The 24,133-nt window shown below is 45.7% G+C and overlaps 1 protein-coding gene across 4 annotated transcripts in view; it reads left to right on the plus strand.

Moving 5' to 3' along the window:
* Positions 1-282: 282 nt before the first annotated feature.
* The window catches only part of PLS3 (plastin 3), a 48,507-nt gene continuing 24,656 nt past the window's right edge, over positions 283-24,133 (plus strand). Inside the window, exon 1 of one of the 4 annotated variants that reach the window (XM_071758072.1) lies at positions 283-513. The gene's annotated coding sequence lies outside the window, so the exon portion shown is untranslated. Of the gene's footprint in view, positions 514-2,947; positions 3,106-17,520; positions 17,666-23,999; positions 24,055-24,133 lie in introns of those variants that run through there. The other 3 variants (XM_071758075.1, XM_071758074.1, XM_071758076.1) reach the window with 3 other exon arrangements.

Consider the following 24,133-nt stretch of genomic DNA (forward strand, 5'->3'; position numbering starts at 1 on the left):
GACAAGGGGAGATTGCAAGGGGAGCTCAGAAGTCCTCTGTGTAAGTGGCAGGGTTAAGGGAGGCAGAGCTGACCACCCATGGGTGAAAGGATACGGTCTGGCACGGGAGGAGGGATGCAAGCACAGGAGGAGGCAGGGATGCTTGTAGGGAACGAGCAATACCTGCTCGGAGGAGAGCTGCATACAGGGCAAGAATGTGGGATGTTTGTTGGACAGGAGAAATGCACGCACGGGGGGTGGGAAAGGAGCAGGCAGGGCAAGACAGAAGGGAGAGCAGAACTCTCCGGCGACTGTGGGGACGGGGGCGCGCCCCGGCTGGGGCAGCAGCTCCTCCCCGCCCTGAGTGACTCCTCGCCCGCCTAATCGCCGCGCCAGGAGGCCGTGATGTGCAGGCGCACGGCCCAATCCGACCGGGGCGGTGGGGCCGGGCACGCCGAGCGCGGGCAGCGGTGTTGGGGCTCGGCACGGTTCGGCTTGGCTTGGCTCGGCTCTGCTCTGCGAGGCACACGGGCGGTGAGTACTCCCGAAACCCTTCCAGCGCGGCTCCGACTTTGTGAAAGTTGCCGGTGCCGGCCCCGGGTAGGGGCGAGCGGTGGGGCGAGTGGCTCCGCGGTCCCGGCCCGGCCCTGGCTGCCGCTGGGCTCCGCGTCCGGCCAGGCGGTTCCCCGCGCCGCCGCCCCGGCGGGTCCCGGGACAATGAGGCGGCGGGACGGGCGCGGAGCGAGGGAGCGGGCGCGGAGCCCTGTGCGGAGCCGCGGCGGGAGCGGAGACAGCGCCTGTCGGTGCTCGCCCGGACGCGGAGAACGTGTCCGCGGGGCGCGCTCCGGTCGCCCTTTCCAGCCTCCCCGTGGCGGTGGAGAGGTCCCCGTCTGATTCATTCTCCTGGAAAACTTCACCCGCGGATCGAGCCGGGGCGGGCCCGGCGCCGAGGATGCGCTGCCCCCTGGCCGCTGTTGGGTCTGGTGCGGCCGGGCTGGGCCGTGAGCGCTGGCGCTGGGATGGAGAGGAGCGCGCAGCGACAGCCCCGAGTCTGCAAAACTTCGGGCTTTGTGCGAGTTGATAAAAACACGGCCCGGCTGCAGGGCAGGGGAAGCGCTGCGGCCCGCTGCGGGTTATCGCAGAGCAGTACTGGAAAGGGGATTCGGTTTGCATTTAATTTCTGTCTGTTGTGCAGGATAGTGTTCCCGAAAGCAGGAAAAAATGAGGAAATGTGACCCAACTTCTCCTCTCATTGAAGAGAGTTGAAATATAGTGAAGTAGTGGGGCAGATGTGTGGGTTTATTTTTATATGTCTATGATCTGGACTGGGAGAGGAAGTGTCACCCTGCTCCCCCAAACAATGGCTTCTTGTTGGGAGCCTGCGAAGGGAAGGGGAAGAGCAGGGAATTTTTCAGGAGGTGAAGCTTGAGACTTTGCGTGGGAAAGGCTGGGACACCCTGGCACTGGCTGTGAATACTCTCATTGATAGCATGAAGTCCCGATGCTCACAGTCATACCTGCAGAGTTTGTTCCCTCTGTCCTCCGGTTGTAAGTTTTTACTGAAGTGGAAACAGTGAGACACGTGGATGGGAATCTAACCCCCTGTTTGTGCTTCCTTGGGACAGACTGCATGAATCTGCTGTGCAATAGCATCCATACCTTACAAGCAGTGCCGAGCTTGAGCTCATTTATTTCTTTCCAGGAGAGCTGTTGGTATAGCTCTGAGCAAATGCCATTGAATAAGCCTCCAAGGTTGTTATTGCTGTTACACAACCCCAGTGGAATGTGTGTGCACATGAGAGCTGGGCTTCCTGTTTTTGGGCAGTCTGTAGAAGAGACTACATAAGATAATAGATACCTCAGATAATTGCTTTTGCATGAGAACTTGGAGCCGTTGTTCAACCAGTAACACTTGTGACTTCTCCCGTAAGCCTGGTAACCTTAGAAGAAAAATTCCTTAGTGTTGGGAGACTTGCTCAGAGTAAATTTCAAGACAACAGCTGGAACCGGGGTAATAAAGGGGAAATGATTACAGAGATCAACGTGTTAGTGCTGTGCAGAATGATATAATGATTTACAGAAATTCAGTCTGTTTTGAAAAGAAATCTTGTGGAAAGAGGAGCTGCTGGTACTTTTTCAGTGGAGAGCAGTTTCAGGGGGGTTAGTGGATACAGGGCCAGGTCTCCTGGGTGCAATATTCTGCAGTTGATTCCTGCTCCAGGGGTGTTTGATGGCCTTCTGTGGGGTGTGGGGGTGTGTGCACAAAGAGATTTTAAATTTCAGACCTGCTATTTTGCATCTGAAAAACTTTTTTTTTTTTTTTTTTTTGTTTTGTTTAAAGTATGTTATAAAGTGATCTGCTGAGAGAACTCTTTTTGAAACATTGCTGTTATCACAGCCCGTTAATCTTGCCAAAAGTTTAACAATTTGAGGATGTTGCTTGGTTGTAACTAAGCGCCTTTGAAGGAATTCTTTGCATGTGAAAGATGAATTACTCATTCTTTGTCTGAGTTAAGAGATCATAATGTGATTACTAAACTCAGTTATTCAGTGCTAGTTATAAGGAATTATGCTTAACCAGAGTCTTTGTTCTCTTATCAAAACTAATCTAACCAAGTTTCCCCTCCTATAAAGTAGGCAAACATATCCCCAGATTAAAGAATGCCCCAAACTCCAGAAACCTATTTCCTAGTTTTGGCTAGATTAGTTTCACAGTAGGAAGGGCTCTAAGGACTGATGACTTCATTAGGTATTCAGCTGATGGATGCTTGGATTTGGGATAAATGCAGAGGAAGTCCTTCCCCTGGGGCTCCCTTACCAACTTCTGTGATCCAGGTTTCAGTTGTGAGATTTAGATGGTGAGTGAAGGAATTTCAGCCTTGTTAATGTGTTTGCTACTGAATCCACTCAAGCCGAAGTCTTCTAGTAACTCTTTCCTCTGTTTACTTGCTTGTCTAGTGCAGCAACTTATCTGACTCTGAAGAAGTAGAAATACAACTCTTTTGACTGTTGGAAGCAAATGCAAATGCTACTCAATGATTGGTTGAAAAGGATGTTAGGACCAAATTCTGTAATTTTCCTTAAGCAGCTACCAGTGATCCAAGTGCCTGGTGAATAGCTTAAGAGGTAAGCTTCATGTTGAAACTCCTGCCTGTCTTCTGTGTAGTAAAACTGCAAGAGCTCCATTTCCTGAAACATCAGTGCAGGAGTTGTGTTTTTGCTGATTTGTATAGAGTAACACATCAGGAGAAGAAAAATAATTTCCTTTTTACATGATTGGCCGTGATTTTAGGGAGGGTGTTCCTATCCTCTTTCTATATAGATATTTTAATCCACTTTCTTGCCAAAGTAGAAGGTAATGATCAGTAGTAAGTACACCTGATCACTTATGAGAGCTTCATTTAGCACTTGATGTTGTTTTGGTGGTGATATTTCAGGGGGTAGTGTTTTATTTATACACCTTATCTGTGTTCTTGGTAACCTGTTTTACATAGTGTTAATTGATAGGTGTAGCAACACAAAGAGGCTGTGTTTTCAGTAACATCAAAGACCAACCGAGTCCTGCTTTATAACAAAATTTTCCATTGTGGTGCTTGGTTGGTTGTTTTGGGGTTTTGTTTGTGTGTTTGTTGTGTGGGTTTTGCTTGTCTGTTAGTGTGTGGTGGGTTTGGTTTTTTTGTTTTTTAAGTTACAATGTTTTGCATTTCTTTCCTTCTTAGAAGGCTCAGTGCTGCCGGCAAAACCCCTCTGGGGACCTTTGTCTCTCTTTAGATATGGGCCTGCTAGCTTGATTTTCTTCCAAGTGAACTGCCTGTAACAGAAATGATGGTAAAGCTGTGTCTGTCTTGTGTGTGTTATTCCAGTCCAGGTTTCCTATAAATCCAGCAATGTCCTGCAAAGCAGAGTCCCAGCTCACTAATGGTGTTTGACAATGGTGCCTCTTGCTCTGTCATGTGTGAGACAGGTTAATCCTGTGCTGGTACCTGATGATGCTTCTCATCAAGAACAGAGAAGGAAGGACAGAGATGTCCCCTGCTACAGTGTTTTTTTGCAGTTTGGAGAGAGCTGGACAGGTGCAATTTATGTGGCTACAACTGGGTTTTTATCTGTCTGCCACAGAGTAGCAACAAACAGAAAAAGAAACATGGTTTGAAGTGGTGTTTTGTTCCGGGCTTTTTCAGGGGTTGAATTACCTTTGCTTCCCTGTGTTTTAGAGCAGTAATCCAGCAGAGAAAAGCAGATTCCCATCTCTTGGTGCCAGCTGTTCAAACATGTAACTGGCAAGCTATCAACCTGCATGATGCAATAACATTTACTGTTTTTTAACTTATTAGTTTCTACTGAGAAGTTTCATGTCATATTGGGAATAGCCACAATATGGTGTGTTAATATTTGTTAACTGATTGCTGACCTTCAGATACTCAGCACTTTTTGAACTAAGTACAAATATTCTCTGTATCTTTGTGGACATTGAGCTCACGGAGTAATTAAAGTTAATTACATTAAAAAAAATCCACAAGCACGGATCCAGAAACTTCTACCACTGGACCTGTGTGAAAGGTAGAGTTAAATACTGAATTTTAAACAAATTATCAGTCTTCATGTATATACAGAGCAAAACATTCCTGAATATTTTTTCATTTTTTCTATTGAGAGCCATCCTTTTCCCTTTTGCTTGTTCTGCTGGTTGATTCCTGTTAGTTTATCTCAACCTTTCAGCAGACATGAGCCATCAGGGTGTCTCTTGACCATGGAAATGCAGCATCCCTGGCAGGTGGGCAGCTTGCCTTGGGTGCCTCCCTGCACCAGCTGCAGGAGATTGTGCTCTCAAACACCATGTGTTGTGGGACCAAGTGCACATTCCTGGGGTCAAACTGGCTCCTTCTGCAACATCCAGACTGTCCCTGCCTATGTACTCCTCTAGTTAGGGCTTGCTGCTGATTGCTTATGTCAATCCATATGGGCCATATGCTTCTAACCTGTCTCCTCGTTTCATTTCCTTCTCCTTGTTTCATTTCCTTCTCTGAAATGCTAACAGCTGTTTCTCCTGATTCTTCAGTAGGCTTTTTGTTCCTGTAAAAAGAGTGACAGCTCACAGATGCTGTTGGAATTCCCCACTGCATAGCTGGGAAGAGATACTATTACTGTGATCTTCAAGAGAAGTGTAGCATCCCTGCAGGAGGCCTAATTTCTGATATTTTGAAGGAAGATTTTTTTCTTTTTCTTTCTAAAGCTGAAAAGGGACTTTGCTGTCTCATTCACTGTTTCCCCATCACATATTGCTCTTAGTGATGGAAGTGAGAGACCAGGTATTTGGTGCTATTGCTTATGAGTTGAATAAGAAAGGAAGAAGTGCTGTTGGCCATGACATATAATCCAGTTAAGGGTCATTCAGTGTGCAGTCTTGCTGCTATGCTTTGGGTTGAACTTCACCTCAGTGCTTAGGTTTTGGCTTTTTTCCTTAGAAGTCTGTGACCAAAATGATAGCACTGCTTGAGGTCCACCTTTGCTGGTCCTGCACTTAGCCTAGTGAACCATCTCTGCTGTTCTTCCCTTTTTGCATTCTGCCAAGAGAAGTAAATGCAGACTTCTGTGTGTGGGGAGTGTTAATAATCCAGCCCTGGTTAGGTAAAGAAGGAGCTGTAGAGATGCTGATGCCTGTGTGAGCATTTCATAGTTTATGGATGGATGGATGGATGTTAAAGGGGCATCTGAAGATGGAGGGAAGCTATATGTGCCCTCTTTTAGACCAGTGACCTGTGTACTGCATTGAAGGTGGGATTAATACAGCAAAGTAAGTGGCTGTATTGAGTTGGCTTGAATGCCAAGTGAAGACAATGCCTGAAACAAATAAAAAGGGGTGTTGTGTTGATTTCAGAAGTCTGTATGATCTCGGGCTCATTTAGGTGCATGCAAAATATTTGTGTTTTTAATGAGTTGGTTGCTTGTTGGCCATAAATTCTGTACAACCAGAACTTATTTTGTTTTCCAATCCTCAGGTCACTTTGGTGGCTCTACTTTGCATTTTGGTTTTGGTTTTTTTGGGGTTTTTGTTGTGTTTTGTTTTTTTTTTTTTTTCTTTTGCAATCCTACAATCTCAAAGGAACAAGGTGTCCCAATAGCTGTTGTATTGCTATCTGAGATAGGAAATATTGTATAGGATCCTGATGCTGTGTTTATGGCTGGTGAACATTTTCCTGCCTTGTCCTCCCAGGGTCTTGCTGCTGTGCAGGGAGCCATAGGTTGTCTCTTCCTCCTGTACAACGTTTACTGGGGCTTTGCCCTCCTCAGGCCATGTTTTAAATGATACTTTGTTCACAGCTGAAGGAAATGGAAAAGAAAGTAAATCTGATTCATGTTCTTCTAGAGCTCTGTTCTTTAGACCAAAACACACAGGGTAACTGCCTCGCCCTTCCCTCTATTCACTTTTTATAGCCTTCTTTGTTTCTAATTTATGTATCTTTTTATTCTGAATTCCTCCCATCTCCAAAATAGAACAGACATGAGTCTGCAAGCAAAGGTTGCCAGGCATTCGTCTTGTGGATGATAGTGGCTTTTTGGCCTGGCTGGAGACTGAGCTTCACCCTATGCAGGCTTGGATTAAAAATAGTCTTTTTTTTAACAGGCTGAAAACTGTATGCAACAAGTTCACATCATGGTTGCTGGGGCATTGGCAGACGTGTAGCCCTTCAGCTGCAAAATACCTCAGAAAATCTATTTGCTGCTAATTCATCAAAAAGTGCTAACATGACCAGTGTCAGAGAGGTGTGCAGCCAAGTGTCTGACTGCCAGCCATGTAATTATTGTAAGTATTGAGTGAAGCTTTAGCCATGCTTCCTGCAGGACCTGAAAGAGTTGAAAACTGCAGTCCACAGCCTCTGCAGTCCAATAGCCTGGAAAGAACCTCTGGTCCCTCGTTAGTGGGGAGAGTTGGCTGGATAGGATGAAAAGATGAATGGATGCTGTATTGCTGAGCCTTGGGGGCAGGAAGCAGCCGAGGCCTTTTCTGATTGCTTAAATGGCTATCTTGGCTTAGACAGTTGTTAAGAAAATACTGGCAGAAGCTTTTACACTTCTTATCCATGATGGGAACCATCCTAGAGCAATTGCAAGGTATTGTATGAGTTGCAGGAGGACCCTGAGGCTCTGCTTTCTGGGGGTGTGTTTCAGGATGAAATGGGTTCCTGGATTGGGAGGTGCTTTCGCAGATGGAGGTTCAGCAAACTTGCAGGTCAGCAGCTCTAGGAAGGCAGGACAGAGCTCTGGCTAGCTGGAAATGAAGGCTAATTCTAGGCTAATTCCAATTGTGAAAATGAAGGCTAGTTCTAGGCTTCCTAGAACTATTCTGCTACCTGGCTGTATGAACTTGGCAGGGAGCTGAGTGAGAAAGGGCACCTTTGCTGCTCGGATGGCTGGAGGCCATGCATTCAAAGGGAGACAGCAATCCTGGCATAAAAACACAGCCTTTTATCCTCTTGCCTTCATGTTGACCAGTGTTTTGGTGCCTAGCAAATAAAACCATCAATGCTTTGGGGCCGTGTTGTCAGTTTAAGCATTTCCCAGAGCAAGTGCTGAAAGAAGAAGCACAAGGGCCAGGAGACTGCTCTTCCTGCACAGCCTCTGGCTCAGCCCTGTCTTTCCAGACCTGAGCTACACACTCCTCCCTCTTTTTATAAAACAGAAGAAAACATTAAGGACAAGAGGCTGACAGGTATTTGGTGTGGTCTCATTTCCCCACTTCTTATTGGGAAGGCCAAGCTTCAAAACCAAGACTTTGCCAGCAAATCTGAGTAGCTGGCCTTGGAATAATAGAAGGGAAGAGTCGAGTGTCTCCTTGCTCTGGGCATCTGCTCTCTGCCTCGGGAAGCTCAGCTGTTAACTTCTGGTTTAATCTTGTTTCCTCTGTCTGATGATGCTTGTGTGAGGCAGCAGGTTGTTTTACAGAGTGGCAGCAAATGCCAGCCACTTGCAGGCTTCCCATCAGGGCAGGTGACATGCAGCTCATCCAGGGTGTCAAAGCAGATGGTGCTGCATGGCATTGCTTAGCCAGAAAGTGGGATGGGGAAGAACAGAGAGAGAACAGAGAGACTCTCCCCATTGCCTCTTCTCTGGCTCTTAATGACTCATGTGCTCTGTGGGCCTGGAATGGTTTACAAGACATTGTTGATCAAATGTCTCTCTGAAAGGCCTTTTTCTCTTCATTTTTTGTAAATTCCACCTTGGCTTGTTCTGTTTCCAGACTAGGCTGTAATAAAACCTTAATGTGAAATCTTGTCTGTCTTTAAACCTTTGTAAACAGTCATGAAACTGTCTGCAGAAGGACACTGGAAGGATTTTGTTTCTCCCAAAGCCCAGGGGACAGAGCCTTCAGCCTTTGGCTAACACAGTTGCATGTTTTTACTTTAACTGCAAGTCATTTCTTTCGCAGACATTTCTTTTGCTAGAGGAAACTGATTTTTTTTTTTTTCTTGAACAATTGCTAGTTAGGCTGCTTTTTAAAAAGTAAAAATGCAAGAACTTAAGGCAATGTGAGCTGTTGCACACTGTGGAGTCAAGACAAAAGGAAACCTGCAATAGGCCAATTGGGGAAAAAGCATGAAGAAGAAAAGCTGATACTCCAGGAGATGAGACAGACTGACTAACATCAGAAATGCCTCTGTCCTGTATCAGTGTGCCAAATATCAGGTGCTGAATGATGCTCTGGTTCAGGGAGAAGCTGTGTTTTGTCCTAGGTGTCAGTAGCTGCCAGTGAGGGCTTGTCTCTGGCATGCAGTTAGGGAATCCTGACCCTGACCTAGGGGCTCCCATTAGTGCAGCTCCTGCCAGAGTTCTGGGTGCTGGAGCTGCTTCTGGTGCCTTGGCCCCAAATTATAGGTAGATTGTCTTGTTAGGGGGGAAAAAATAAATTAATTGCAGAGCTCTAGTGACATCCTGTTGAACTCTTACTGAAATTGTTTTCTCATTGAAGTGGTGGGAAATTAAGCTTAAGAAAAATTCTCTCCCTTCTCTCCCTTCTCTCCCTTCTCTCCCTTCTCTCCCTTCTCTCCCTTCTCTCCCTTCTCTCCCTTCTCTCCCTTCTCTCCCTTCTCTCCCTTCTCTCCCTTCTCTCCCTTCTCTCCCTTCTCTCCCTTCTCTCCCTTCTCTCCCGTCTCTCCCGTCTCTCCCGTCTCTCCCGTCTCTCCCGTCTCTCCCGTCTCTCCCGTCTCTCCCGTCTCTCCCGTCTCTCCCGTCTCTCCCGTCTCTCCCGTCTCTCCCGTCTCTCCCGTCTCTCCCCTCAAAAAAACAGGGGAGGGGGATTGCAGCTTGGCTCCTCCCCCAGTCTCTCCAAGAGAAGAGTGTCTTTCTTTACGTTCACTAGGACTGAACTGGCTGCCTTTGACTCTGCCCTGCTTGGAAGGATGGCAATGGTGATTGGGGTCCCATGCCTTGCCAGTCTCCATCCCCATTTTTCTAGGAGAGCTCAGTGCAGCCCTGCAGGCAAATCTGCTGGGTGAGCACTGAAGTTCTCATTGTGTCCAGAACAGTTTCAAGGAGAAACTTGAATTCAAGCTTCTCATCTCTGTAACTGCCATTTGTATTTTGTGAAGCAGTACCTCAGCTGGATTGCTTGCTAAACATCCAAAAGCTCATAGATCCTGGGTCCTTGTTTACACTGCCATTGCAATCTTGTGCTGTCCTACTAATCAGCTGGAGAGGGGCTGTGGAGCATTGTTTGGGTTTAGTACAGGGCTGTGGTTTTGAGATTCCAGGATGCTGATGAGTCTCATCCCAAGGAGAGGCTTGGATGCTCTCCGGCCTTGGCGCCTCTGGAGCAGGATGCTATAAGCAGGCTGGTACTCCAGCCTCTCACTGTTTTCCTTGGGTTAAAATTGTTTGCCTTCCACTGTAACTGCTGAGCAGCTGCAGTGGTATATGCATATACATTCTGCTATAAATTCTGTAGTTAAACATTGCCTTGACCCAGCAGAGAACAAGGTACTTGTCTCTTTATTTGTCACACAAATAAAGGAAGTGAATTCCAAAGCAATGTTGCAATTAAGCTTTTTTTCCCTCCTGTATTCTACACAAAATATTTGCCTCCAAGAATGTACTGTGAGGCAATACATAGGGTGTTTGTAGGTGTGTGTAAAGTTAGCTTGTTATGATTAGTATTGTGCAGGCAATAAAAGCCTGCCCACCTTGTCCCTGCTTTTAAGAACGATTTCTGAGGTAGCAACACTGAGGGAAGTCAACAGAGCAAAAGGAAATACATTTACGAATGCATTCGTGTTTCTCAGTGCTCCTGGAAGTAATAAGCAAATTTCTGAATCTTTGCTTAGGTAGAATTCACCTTTCATAAGGAGAGAGGGGAAACTAGGCCTTCTGAAAACTGAAAATATTTTGAATAAGCAACCTTAATGCATGACCTAAACTTTAGCCCCTTCCTTTCTGCACTGTTTGGCCACGATTGGGACTAAGCTTTCTTTGGGGACATAGATGGGAGGTTCCAGTACAATCTTGCCACTGCCCTTCTGTTGCCCACCCCTTTGTAATGTTATTGTTGATCTGATTTCCAGCTGGGCTCTTGCCACTGTTTTATATAAAGCAAATGCTCAAAGGCAGCATAGTCAGACTTCATGTTGAAAACTTAGAAAACTGACATTGCTTCTGCCCAGCTAAGAAACTCATGGAAGATACTGTAGCTCTTACTGATGGATGGTTATAGAATTACAGAAGCATTCTGGTTGGAGAAGACCTTTAAGATCACTGAATCCAACCATAACCTTACTGTACGAAGTTCTGGCAGCACCCAGCCTTGCTTAGATCCATTGCTAGTGACAAGACCTTTTTTTGCCTCCCTCCCTGACTCCCCCTTCTCTAAGGGATATATGGTTTTTTCCTGGGTTATATAGGTTTGCTTTAGTTGGTCCCTTTGCTCCCTGTTTTCTGAAGGTGTGTATAGAGAGGTCTTAGCCATGAAATGGAGTAAGTTTCTGTTCTATACTAATGGCCTTGAAACCCCCTGTTATGCAAGAGCCTTTACAACCAGTACCAGTCAATAATTCACTTTAGCAATTACAGATTTGTGCACTGGGTTGGTACCAACTTGGCACATACTGCAATTTGTTTTAGTGCATTGCCCTTTCATGTGTAACACTTGTAGCTAATACTCTTGATCAACACGTGGATCTTTCTGGTGCAGTTTATCTTGTACCTCTGGTGTTATTGCTCCCAGCTATCGATAACCTCCTTCTGCCTGAGCTGCCAAATTTCTTTGTGCCTTCTATCTAATAGCTTTGCTTCCTCTTGGCTTTATGTAGGATCTGTAAATCTATCTATCTATATATATATATATTTTATACATATATGTAGTATATATCTTCATTTGGAAGGATGAGGGTAGTTTTTGTAGTACTAATTCATAAAGCATTAAACTTGGCAGCAACAGAGAGTGTAAGAGATCTTCAGTCAAAGAAAAGACTTCACAGCATAGAGATCAGTTTGCTACTAGTAGCTGGTTTTTATGAGCTGGAAAAAGAGACAGCTTACTAATTAACAGGGTAATGAGCAGGGTGAAGACTGTACTCTTGACAAGTTGCAGTGTATGTGTGAGTGGTAATCAGGCTCCACCTCACCTTTCTGCACATCTGAAAGGAGTGCAGTAATTATGGGAGCCCCTGAAGTTTGTCTCTCCAGTAGGTCTATCCTACAGAAGATTTTCTGTTGGGGGTTAAGGAGCAGTTAGGGGAGAAGTTCAACAAATGCAGGAATTAACTAAATATGAGGAAAAGCTTCAAGGTCCCTTGAGATGATTCTGAACTAGTTCAACACATCTGAATTTGTAGGCCCACTTGCGCAACAGGGTGAGCTCTGTGCCAAAATATTCTGTGTCCAGCATCCAGCAGGACTTTCAGATGAGCTACTACTGACTCCTTGAAGATCTTCTTGGGCTTGGCTGGTTGTATGGGCTACTGCCCAGGTTGGCCTATGACTGTACCAGCCTTGCCAGTCCCCACCACTGAAACTTTTGGTAGTGGGAGGTCACCCTCAGATGAGTTTTATGGGACTGTAGAGCCACCCAGTGGCAGTGTCCCACAACCTCCCCACTAGCCCAGAGCAGTTTGCAGCAGACCAGTCTGGACAGTTGGTCAGCAGACCAGTGGTCAACAGTTGGTTAAATGTCTATATACTGGTTGGAGCAGGCTGTGATTCCAGTGGGATACCCTCTTGCATATAGGTGGAAGATAATACGCACTTCCTGACCATTGATTCTGCGTCATTGCCAATCTTGCTGGATTAATTTTTCAAGCCACATCCTTTTTGCTGTCGTACTCTTATTTTGAAGATGACACCAATTTTATTAGTAATCTAATAGGCTGCTTCTGCAGGCAAGTCACTTGTGCTGCTTAGCATTAGAGATAGCTCTTGTTTGGTGTTGACTTTTGAAATCAAAATGAGATAGAGTGCTTGGCTTTGGTAGCAGTCTGGGTTTGTGTTTGTAAAGTGAGTCTGGCTCAAATAACTGAAAACTTTGCAGAGCTGTTGCTGCTGCTCAGGTTGCAGAGTATCATTGGCAAAGTCAAAAGGCTTATGATGGACTTGTAAGAAAATATGAACCTCTTGTGAACAAATATGTACTCCTGTCATTTGTATTGTGGTACAATCTGCAGTTAAGGTTGTTTTCTGGTGTCTCTAAAAACTTTTAAACTTTTTTTTGCTGCATGTCAAAAGATCTTAGTACGAAAAACTAAATTCCTATTAAATTGCTGCTTCTGCAAATTAATCTGAAGTTTATTCCATGAGGATGCAGTCCACATAAATGCTTTATACTTCTCAATTGTAAATGTGGCTAAATTGGCTGTTCCACAAAATGGATCAGAACAGCTTCACTGTTCAGAAATCTTGGGCCAACAATCACTTATGTTGTGCAGTAGTGCAATTCTAGTAGAAAGTACCAATTCCTTGTGTAGTGACATAAGGTGGATAATCATCTGGAGGCAGACAATTGCCTAAGCCATGGCAGGGAGTAGCAACTGAGATGAAAGATGAGAAAGTGTGTTTTGTGCAAGGGTGGTCCCTGTCTGTTTAGTGCCTCCTTCCCTGTGCTGATGTCCACATGGTTAAAGCAAGCTAGGCTGAGGGTGTTGAAAGGGAGGAACAGGGTGGCCTTTGGCTGGCAGTCTGCAGTGGTGTCTGCCCTACTTGAGTGCAGGTTTACCATGTTTCTAAGTCAGCTTCTCTGTATGCTTTCAGTCTTCATGAGCCTTCTCCTCTTTTGAAAGTGTTTTCCCTGGGGTGTGATAGGTGCAAGGTGCACTTCATGGTGGATTAGGTGGAGCTGCAAAACTGTCTGAAAAACACTCTCTGCTCCAAATTCTTTCCAGTGATCTCTGTTTTGGCTAAAAGAAGATGTAGCAAAAAGGAGGGGGAAGTGTCCCAGAACTGGTGGTACCCTGCTCAGGCTGATACTTGCCTGCAGGACTGACTGCAGCAAATCCCAGTGGTGCTGCAAACCCCTGCAGCATCTTTGGCAGTGGCTTCTGCCCTACAAAGTGCAGCAGAACTGGCAACTGCCTTGCCAGTGCAAGTGGAGGAAGTTTCCCAAGTCAGCTTTAGCTTCTCTCTCCCTTTACAAAAAAAAAACCCCACCCGACCCTTGACTCCCCATTGCCTGTGATCTCAAGGGAATAACTTGTTAATATTTTTTTCTACATATCCCCTCTCCACACCCACCTTTTGTGGCTTAAGAATTTAATGAAGTGGGTGACTCAGTACTAAGTATAAAGCCTCCTTCCGGCATCATCTGCCTGTGGCTCATTTCCTGGAGCTGACATCAGTGGAGCCTCTGATTTCCTTATGAAATAGAGAGACATTAAGATATCCTTTGCACAGTGTCCTGGGCATACTTGCCGACTTCTTTGGTGACTGCATGTCTCCCTGCTCTAAGCTGTGAATAACCAGTAGGTTAATTGCTAAGCTGGATGCTGGAGGAGCACAAGATAAATCAGACAAGTCCTTAGATCTATTTTGCACAGTAAAATTGTGCTCTAGTTTGCAAGTGTTTTTTAAAGAAAGAATAATTTCCAGTCCTTAGTGCATTTGCAAAATTTTATTAAATAAGCATGAGTTTGATTAATGTCTTGCTTTCTTCCTGATGATAGGCTCTCAAGAAGCTTTTAGGAGAGAAACCTAGCAAAGATGGGTCTTTTTTTTTTTTTTTTTAAGGAGGGTGGGATGCTTCTGAAAATGCTTGCAGTGCAGCATCAGATCAGGCTGATCAGGCCAGGCAGCAGCAAGAGGTTAAGCCACCTTTGATGCTCCTGTAGCACTACCACTGCCTGTAGTGTGGTCCACTAAAGTTTCTCTGGCTCTGGGATCTTGTGGGGCTTGTATGGCTCAGCTCTCTAGCCATGAAGGCTTTCTCTAGCATGGGGATGCTGAGGGCTGGGGGAGGGCAGCATGTCTTATACCCCTTTGGCTAGATGACTGGAGCTGGCTGTATGCCAGCAGCTGTTTTAGGCAGGAGCCAGAGGTGCCTGTAGGCAAAACCTCCCCATAAATGGCTAGAGCTGGTGTAGCATACCCAGGAACTTGTGTATCACCATGGGTTTCATTAGTTGTCTTGTACAGCTTCCAATATTAGCATGGCATCTCCTGGCATTGCTAAGTAGGGGTGGAACAGATGACTTCTGGAGTGGGCAGGAAAGCCTGGTGTCCAGGAGTTGGTGGTTGTGCTGTCCTGAGCACTGGGACTCACTGAGGAGAGCAGTGGAGCTGCACAGCCCACTGTAGCCAAAGGCCATTAGGATGGATGTGCTTCCTTCATCCTCCAGAGCATTGCCAGAGGGTCTATTCTTGAGGACCAGTGGTGAGAGGAGAGTAGCAAGGTGACTTCTGAATTTACTCTTTCTGGTCTCTTATCACCTGCAGGGCAGCGGCTGCCACTCCCACAGCTGCCATTGAGTAACCTCTGGAGGGCAAATATGAATCAGTGGCCTCCCAGTGAAACTTGGCAGCTGGAGCTGGGGATGAGAAGTGTGTAATGATGTGCTGGAGAGATCCCATCAAGTGTCACGAGTCCTCCTTGTGTGTAAACCTTTGTCCTGATGCTCCATGCAGGAGAGTGGACATGTCATCTGAGCACCTCAGGCCTTTTGTGATTCCCTAAAAGGCTTTCTGGTGTAGTCCAGACACTGGTAGACTAGCCTGACCATAAAACTTCCTATTTTGGAAGAGTGTAGGGAGTGGTGTAGAACCAGCTGTGCTTGAGGAAGTGGGCTGGGAGTGCCTGGGAGCTGCACGTCCACTGCCTGCTGTCACCACACCCTGGTGCAGTGAGTCTTGGGGTATGACGCAGGGATGAGTGGTGCTGGCACTGCCAAAGTGCTATTTTAGGTTTGAGTGTAATTGTAGGTTGGACTGACAGAACTGACTTTGGAGTATTCTGAGTGCTCCTAAAGCTGTGGTAAAACTGGCTGTTGCCAATCCTTTGCAAATATGGGAGCCAGGTATTTCACATGGCCTGTTAAGTTAAACTTCTCACAGTGGAGCCTTGGAGGATCTGTGCTGACTGACACAGTGGGCAGCAATGTCCTTTCCCCTCCTGGCAGAAGGAATGGTAATTAATAGCTGTTAGCCCTGTAGGGTTAGGGTTAAGCCATTACAATTACCCAGAAAAAGAAAGGTGAGTAAGCAGATGTTTGAAGGCCCATGGGCTGGTGACCTTGGTGTCTTCAGTGTGAATCTGCCACCTGTAGGTGTACCTGCAGGTGCTGCTTTTCCATCCCAGTAACATGGATGCCAGACACAAGGAGAGGAACTTTCTCTTTTCCTCCACAACAGACAATGCTCCAGCAACTCCTCTGCCCTCTGTCACAACCTAGCTTGGGATCTGGGCTTTGGCACAATCTCCCCAGGAAACCCCAAAGCCTCAGCACTTCCTAAAACTCCTAGCATGGTGGAGTTATATTGTGCAATGTGCTCACGCATGGTGAGATTCTGGTGATTTAGGAGCCTCTAATCCTGGTGGAGGGACTAAACTTCCAGAAATAAGTTTCTTCAGTTTTGTTGCATGTTTGCCCCCAGACTTCACAGGCTGGATGCAGTTCCTGGTTTGGTTGGATCTGAGCAGCCACATGGGAGCCCTGCAAGGAGCTTGCAGCCAAGGGCAGGTGTGATGTTGAAGCTGGTTTCTGATGAAAGTCAGAGCAGAATCAAAGCTGCACTCCTCTCAACTCCACCTGATGCACAGGCAACTGGATCTTGGTGAAGAGCAAAAATGTTTTTCAAACCAGTTTCTTTCCTTTTAAGTTGCAGCTGCAGTTCTGGGAATAAAAACCTCTATTTTGGTTTCCATTATATATATATATCACCCTGAGGAAGCTGACAGGTTGTGGGTTTGGAGCTGGGGGTTTTTTTGACTGTTTTGTTGTGAGTTTTTTGGGTGGGTTTTTTTTGGTTTTAGTGGGTTTTTTTGAGGGGGGATTTTTATATCTCTTTTGAAACTTTACAGCTAGAAGCTACATTTTCAGGAGATACCCAAGAAATGGGACCAGGTGATGATTCACCTTCCTGGCTGACATAGGTTCATTTTGTTTTGTTTTTAGCAAACAAAAAATCCCCTAACAAAACAAACAAAAAACCCCCAAAACCCAAACAAAACCCACCCCAAAACAACCACAGAAACCAAATGACCCTACTGCTCAGTTTTTAGAATGGTTTTTAGGTTCTTCAAATTCTTCACTAATTTAAGTAAGTGACATCCTTTCCTTTTAGCTGTAGGAGGGCTGAATCATTATGAACCTATGAGGAATGGAAGTTTCTGATAGATGTGACTGTTGCTTGGAAATCCCACTTGACCTTCTTGGTGACTGATTCTGCTCCTGTGAATTGCATCAGAAACAACACAGTGCAGGATGTCCCTGTTGCTTGTGTCTTCCTGGTCTGTAGTGTGTGTCTGTCTTTCCTCTAGAGCAGGCAGGGATTAGTTGTTGAGGTAATGCAGTACATTACAATATAGACCAGCTCTGAACTCAATTTACCACCTGTGGACCACTTTTTGTTTATTTTTGTTTATTTTTATTTTCTTCCTTATTGTAGGAGGAAGTAGCAGCCAGAATCTTCTGCAAGTGCAGACTGAGGCTGAATAGGTCTGGGTCCTCTGCTCTGTTTGTGTGCTTCTGGGGGTTTTATAGATATCCATAAAAGAAATACATAAAACAAAATACAAGCTCCAATTCGCTTTTTGGCTATACAAGCTGCGAGCTAACAATACAAAATCCATTGAATTCAAGCCATTAAAAAAGTGAAAGATTTCCTCTTTAAAAAAATAAATAATAAAAAAAAAAATATATATAAAAACCCCAAAACAAACAATTTTGCTTACCTAAAAGCTTTATATCTTACTGCCTCCTGTTCTCAAGTGCCAAGCAATAAAAGCAAAAAGCTGGTTGTTGGGGGAGGATCCCCGCAGCCCTGCTCGGTGTGTATGCGATGCTCCGAGCTCCCTGTCCCTCAGCCTTTCCACTGCATCCTCTTGCCACACGACCGCGTCCCTTCTGTGGCTCTGGGGAAGCGACCTCCCATTTGCTGGGCGGGGATGGTGGGAGGAATGCTGGCTGTCCAGATCCCTTCCGTGGGCGGGGGAGAAGCTTCAGCGCTCCGTCCGGTCGAGGGAGCGATTCGCCTTCCCGGGAGCAGAGGAAAGGTAAGGAATAGTGGTGCTGGGAGCTGGCTTGGGGATGCTGCTCGCCCAGCTCCCTCCTGCTCAGAGTGGTTGGTGGCTGCTGTGGGGATGAATGAAAGCAAGAGATTGCCCTGCCAAGGACTGGTTCTGCTTTTATTTTCTCTGCAAAACGTCTAGCGATTCCCTAATGCTGCAGTAGATGAAGGAAAATAGCTCTAGGCAGAACGAGATTCATTTCAGGTTTTAATGCGTTTTAAATTTGGAATTTACCTGCACACGTGACCGAGTAGCACTCGCAAACAGAGCAGCAGCGACTGACTTTGCATCACTGGGTATTTAATTTTTAAGCAACAACTCAGGGTGTGCCTTTCCAGAAGTCTCAGTCTGGGGCATGTCTTTCCCCATCTCAGACTGCAGCAGGCTTTTAAAAAGCAGAACTAAAGCTTGCATATCAGAAATGTTAAACATTTAAATGCTTGCCTTGCAGAAAGTGCAAGGAGCTCTGAATGCTTTTGGGGAATGTAGACTGTAGACTGCTGGCTCTGGTGGCTGCATAACTTTTTGGGGTCTTTTGCTTGGGAAAGTTGGACTCTGAGTGCTGTTTTGCTGTTCTGGGGGGAATGGCATATGGCATCACAGCCTGGCAGGAGTTTGTTTCCAAACTGAGGAGTTTATTTTGCTTGCTATATTTTCTGGTAAAAGCTGTCTATGCTTGATGTGGAAGCCAGTGTAAGCCCCCTCCAAATGCTTTAGCATTACTTTGTGGTTAAACCTCTTGTATGCCAGTTACTTTTTGGTATTAGACTGAAACGTTGATATTTTTTGTGCTGAAAAACTTAATGTGTCTGAAAACCTATGAAATACATCTTGTGTAGCTTCTTCATTTCTTGGTGTTGTTTATACTGAATGTGTTACTCTGAGGTTTTGCTTAGTTATATTTTACTCCTACCCTGCAAAACATCTGGCTGTAAATAGTGATTTCCACAGCTGGAGGACCTCACACCCTCCTGAAATTCAGAGTAGTGATGGGGTTGCCATGGGGTTTACAGTGCACACATCTCTCTAACCATTACATCCAGGGATACCTGGCACTGGTTGAGCTGGTAAACCCAGGGAGGAGGAGGCAGCAAAGCAGCTTGAAGGGACCCAACAAGAAGTTAGTGACCTCTCCAAGAGTGCTGGATGGATTTTGAAGTTTGTGCCTGGCCTTGAAACCTGCTAACTCGGGTGTATTTTGAAGAGATTTTTAGTGCTTGTCCAAAGTCTGAGAGTCACAGAGCAGAGCTTGCCTGATTCTGAACTGGCGACTGCTACCTTTTGCTCTCCACAGTAAGTTGTATTATAGAGACGTGTGGGGAACACCCTGTTGTTAAAATAAACATGATTTCATTCTCATGGAAGCCTCCTGAGAGGCAAAGACAGCAGCTCTCCTGAATCATCTTTGCGATAGCTTCTGCTTTTGTTAAAGGCAGACAGAATCTGTACCATCTTCTTTAGAGAAAATAAGTGTTGAATTTACAGGGTTTTTCCTACTTCCAAAAGCTGCTAGGACAGCTATGCAGTGACACTGATTTATTAAAGTCTGGTAATGCTTTCTTGCTCTGAATCAAATTATTTTTCCTTCTCTCACATTTTCCCAAGTGCATTCTAAACAAGATTACAGGCAGCAGAGCAAGGATGAAAAAAGGTTTTTCTTCTTTTATCAGTAGTTCTTCCCAGTAGCAGATCAGTTACCAAAATTCCTGTTTTTTAAGAGACTCCTGAAACGTAATTCCAGTACTTAGAGCATGGCTTGTGGTTTCTAGTTTCTTCTTTAAGAAAACATTCATTGACACACTTTTTTGAATGTTGATTATCTGGGCAGCCAGTACTGGGCTGCCAGGATTTCAGGCCTGGCTGTGCCATTTCAGGACAGCTCTGTTTACCTTCAGACTGATAAAACAGTCTGCAAAATTACTCAATCAAGGCTATACCTTTTAAAAGGTTGCATGAAACCCACCCTCCCAAAATTAATTGCTGAAACTCCCTGTTGCCTGGCTCACCAGGGATCAGCACCGTCATGCTAGGTGTTTGGCTTGCAGGAGCTTGTTTGCTGGCATTGAATAAGCAATGACTGTACTGTGATTTAATTTAGGAATCAAGTTGATTGCCCCACCTGGGCAGGAGGAAGGCTTAACAAACTGAGTAACACTTTTTTGCTATATCATGGCATACTGAAAATCAGTCGTATTACCTCCCAAGCAAAGGCATTACCTGAGAGCAGAGGCTGGAGGTTCTAAGGGAATGGAGATGGGTCAGGTCTATGTGGTCTTTACTGCCTTCATGCTTTGAAGGGCTTTATCTATATTCTGGGGGCCAAGAACAGGCTGAGGTCTGCAGCTCAGCCTTGTAAAGAACTGGGCTCCTTTTGGGATGAATACTGGAAAATAAAAAGGCACATGCTTAAAGCATGTTAAGGGTAACATGAAGATCTCAGCAAGCAGTCACTTCTGGGGAAGGAAATTCACACTCATGAGCCTTGTGATTCTCATACCTCCTGGCTTATGCAGGCAGAGAACCCATTGGCTTTCCCACCATAGCTTTGAGAGGCCCAGTATGAGTGTTCTGCTCTTCCTTTCCTGCGAGGTCTTGGAATCACCACCTGTTTCTTGCTGTACTGGTTAACAGGGGATGTTGCTGTTCTGTTTCCTCTGTTGTGAACAAACTATTAAAATTCAAAAGTGAGTTAAAAAAAAAATCTAGTGGGCTGTGATCTCAGGTGTGGTTTACTCCTGGAGCAGTTGCTCTGCTAAAACCAGAGGTGTGCTACAGTGCAATGTTTAGAAGTATTAAGCAAAGATGCTTTTAAACTGATGCATTGGTTCCTTGAGCAGTGTTTTATCTGTTTCTATTGTTCCCTACAGATTATAAGTACTTTGTAGGTCTATGTAATAGAGCTGGAGCAGCAAGGGGGTGGGTACACTGTAGCTATAACTGCAGCATGATGGATGCACACAGGAGCAGCTGCAAGCTCTAGTAGGTGCTCACCTCCTTGAAAATCAGCACTGCCCCTGCTCTGCCCATCCATCCAATCCACTTGGCCTTTGTCTTCCATGTCAGGAGCCTTCAGAGAAGAGTGTAGGTAGTTTTCTGTGCTTGTACCTTCTGTTTGTGTCCCTCAGCATCTTTACCTTTCTGATGGTTCAGTCGTTGTAAACACTGGGTCATGCTAGCAAGCAACATTCCACTTCCTCTCGTCTAGGATTGCTGCCACCCCTTAATGTGCAAGAGAGGCAGCTCTGGCTCATAGTCCTTTGGGGCTGGATGGGGATGTGTTGGGGGCAGCTGCACTCAGGATGGGAAGGTGGAGTGGAGGCATTTGTGTTACTCTGACTTCTGCTCCCCTCCAGCCTTTGGACAATTGGATATCACATGGCTGAGCATCCTCAGCTGCTTGCTTTCTGTTTTCTCTGTCTATGAGACAGAGGGATTTGTGTGCTCAGATCCCTATAGATTTCTGTGTCACATCTCTAGCTTCCAGGACTTTGGATGCTGCCCTGAAGGATGTGGCTTTCCTGGACTTTTAGCAAGGGGCTGATTCCTGCTTGACTCTGAGTGGGTTTTATGCTGATTTTGGCTTTTCTGTGGCTACTGGCTACAGCTTGGTTCTGGGTGAGAGTGCTGAACATGCTGACCATTATCTGGCCCTGGCTGCACCCTGAAAAGTCTCCTTGGCTGTGCAGAGGAGTCAGGTACATATGAATTGTCAGGTGGGATGGTGCTTGTTTTTAATAAGGATTTAAGATGATTGAAGATAATGAATCTGTTCTGTCTTGAAGGGAGAAAAAAAAACTTTGACCACCATGGAAGTAGCAAAGGATCAGGCTGTCCATCTATGTTGGGGAAGCAGTTAAAGTCTAAGCAGAAGGCCCATAAAAACTTGTTTGTTGGGGTGACCCTGCCTCAGTGCATCCCAGATCCCTGCTGGGCATCTGCCCAAATGTTACTCAAAGAAAAAAAAAAAAAATCTCTGGCATGATTCTACTCGGGTATAGGTAGGAGAAAGTAGGTTTTTAATCCGGACCTGCTGAAGGAAAGTGTGTTTCCAGAGGTGGATACCTCATAGTGACATTCCTCTAAATCCAGAGAGAGCCACCTGCAAGCCAAGTGCAGTCACGCTGCATGTGTCTCTGCTTCTGATGGATTTGACAGATTTTTTTTTTTTTTTTTTTTTTTTCTGCAGCAGCAGCAGTGAGTTGTTTAAGAAGGGTAGTAAAATCTTGCTGTCTGCTCTCAGGTGAATATAAATGTAGCAGGGAGTCTGTCTCTTCCAGCATGAGAGTTTCAGGGATTTGAAAGAATGTAAAGCAAAACCTAGTAAGGAGACTTTTGCTCATTTAGAGATCCTTCAAAAACAGCAGTTGGAGGTAATCTCTATGTGGGACTGGGAATGAATGAGCTGTAAGGAGTCTGTATAGTGGGAATTGCTGTCTGCAGTCCTGCGTCCTTTCCCTGTGATGCAGCAAGTGGCTTTATACCCTCTGGTGGGCTTTATGCAACCTACATGGGTGAGTCAAAGTGTGTACTTGTGTAAAGGATGTACTGGGTGTAAAGGCAGTAGCTTGAGGAAGCTGGAGAATTAGGAGGTGGGAGCAAACAGCAAGATAATATTAAAGTAATTCAGTATTAAAATTTGAATTGGTTTGTAGTTGGTCCTTGGCCCGCTGAAGTAAGTTGTTCTATGTGGATAAGGAAAACAGGCTTAATAGTAAAATAAAGCAGTATTTGGATGATGGCTTTGCAGGCACTGTGACCCAGTGCTGCTCAACAGGTAAAGCTCTGCAGACCTGGAGAGCAGAGCTGTAGTTTCCTCATTGCTGAGCCCAATATGGATGGGGCTGGGAAAGCCTGGTGGATGGGAGGAGTCCCAGATGAGATGCAGCTCCTTGACCAGTTCTGGCACTGCAAAGAAATACTTGCTCAAAGCTTCACATACCCCTTTTCTCCTGAGGCAGGGGAACAATTGAGTCAGTAAGAACACGTCTGTGTTTTTGCATGCATGAGTACTGTGGTCGTGCTAAAAGCAGCAACATTATAATTTCTGTGGGACAGTGGTTTGTAGCCCTGTTAGACACCACAACGGTGCAGCCTCTGCAGTGGGAGAGCATCTCCTGATCACTGCTCTTATCAGAATGACACCTATTGCTGTGTGGAAGAGGTGGAAGTGGGGTGAATGTCTGGTTTCTGTCTCTCTGACCAGGGACTACATAGAAGGTAATTGCCAAATAAAAAATGATGTGCTTCCGGCAGTCTGGCGTTTGCTAATAACCACATGTAATTTGTGGGTGCTGTTTTGGAGGAATTTGATGAACAAAACATTGTTTGAAACACACAAACTGATTATGAGCAGGAGAGGACAGTGCATGGTAAGTTTCCATTTGCAGGCCATCAATCCCTAAACTCTCTCTCCCTCCAAAGTGGCTGCAACTACTTATCTTGGAGGGCTCACCAGACCAAATCTTCAAGCTTTGTTGCTGTCAAGCTGGAAGATGTTGTCTGTAAAACCCCAAAGGCTTCCTCTGAATTAGACCAGAAAAAGTAGCCAGGAGAACTGCTGGGTGTGCCCGATGATGGGTTATGGAGGATTATGTGAGCCTGCAAGCATTTCCAAATGAAACAGGAGTATAGGGCTGGCCAGTGCTTGTTGAAGAGGATTCCTGCAGTGCTAGGAGACCCCTGCAGAATCCTCTGTGGCATCCCAGTCACCTGGGAAGGGATGCCAAGAAAATTCAGGCTTTCAGCCCCCACCAGTGTCTCTGCTTTGCCCTTTTCAGAGTGGCTGCCCTGGGCTTGCTCAGCACCTCAGGAGTTTGCACAGCCATGGAGAGGGTCTGTGCAGCAGGGAGGGAGGAAGGGCTGGCAGCAGAGGGCTGGAAAGGACTTTGTGGTGATGAAAATTCACACATCTTGCAAAAGGAACCCAGGGGAGTGAATGGGGCAACAGCAACAGGAGAGTGTGGATGGCCACTCAGTTCTCTGATGCAGCTCTTGGCAGGGGCTGGCCCTACCTGCAGAAGAGGGAGGAAAAGAAGGATGGGATAAGCCACAGGAAGCCTGGGGGCTGGATTCTGTCTCAGCTGAATCACCAGGATTCCCTCCAAATTAGCAGGGTGGCTATGTCAGTAGCTATGTGTTGCCAGCCTTTGGGCTCTGGCACTTGCCATGGCTTGTGGAGGATCGAGTGCCTGGTTGTCCAGCTCATTATTCTTAAAATGAGATTGATACATATTGGGTTAGTGGTCAGACACATAGGGGTTTTGAAGTATTTTTAATTAGCTAATGCTCACTGACTTGTTTTCTCATGTCTGCAGCCCTTGTAATGAAAAAATAGCAAAACCACAGGTTCCTCTGGAAAAGGGAACATGTACAGGGTGAGTCACTGTTCCAGACTAGGCTTATCTGCATCTTTTTTTATTAATTGGGTGGAAAAAGGGCATATTAATACCTTTT

This window comes from Heliangelus exortis, chromosome 14, assembly GCF_036169615.1.
Source record: "Heliangelus exortis chromosome 14, bHelExo1.hap1, whole genome shotgun sequence".
Taxonomy (NCBI): Eukaryota; Metazoa; Chordata; class Aves; order Apodiformes; family Trochilidae; genus Heliangelus; species Heliangelus exortis.